Source organism: Tenebrio molitor, chromosome 7 (genome assembly GCF_963966145.1).
Source record: "Tenebrio molitor chromosome 7, icTenMoli1.1, whole genome shotgun sequence".
NCBI classification, from domain to species: domain Eukaryota; kingdom Metazoa; phylum Arthropoda; class Insecta; order Coleoptera; family Tenebrionidae; genus Tenebrio; species Tenebrio molitor.
In genome coordinates, this window is record NC_091052.1 from 12,117,101 (window position 1) to 12,117,922 (window position 822).

An 822-nucleotide genomic window follows, 5' to 3' on the forward strand; every position below is an offset into this window, starting at 1 on the left:
GAAGGGCGGCAGTTCCAAGCAAAGCCGGAAACCGCGAAGAACTCTCACCGACCCAATCAACAGCTCTCGTATTATTCAAATACACATGAAAACACATCAAAACACAGCGATGAGAATGCCAATTAGCCTATCTAAATTTTTTTATTAAATATACCCAAAAAGTCTTACACGTATAATATAAGTAAAAACGTAAAAATTTGAAAATAACGTATCGACGAAGAAATTTGTTTTTTTTCTCTTTTCTAAAAATGTTTGGATGATTTCCGGGCGGGAAGACTTTTATTAAAACCGTCGGTTGCTGCAGCACCTTTAAAAGTCGTGCCCAAGAGAACAGACGCCTTAACACGTTCCTACTAAACAGCACAATTCACATTACCTAATGTCGTGTTAAAAAAAAAACCGTCTAAAGAGGCGTCGTTCTGCGTCCCGAAAAGTGATCGCTTCGTTCATTTTCGAAAATCGTCTCTCCTTCCTCATCCTCTTTGTTTATTTGAGCAGATTATATTTTATACACAACTCGTTAAATGTCATTTAAAGTTGCTACGTCTACGTTCACGCGTACTAAAATATTTTTATATGCGATTATAAGATTATTAAAATATAAAACGCGATTTCTTCTATAATAAAATGTATGTTGTATAATATTAAATTGTGCCTCGTGAGCTACTTCTAGACTCTACAGTACTCACTAAACATGCAAGAGATGATGAACAACACCAAACGACACAAATGATCATGCGGGGAACACAACATAGCGGTGGCTTGCGAGTCCGAAAAAACCGGCGAAAATAAACCAAACAACCAAATAAAAACAAAATAAAA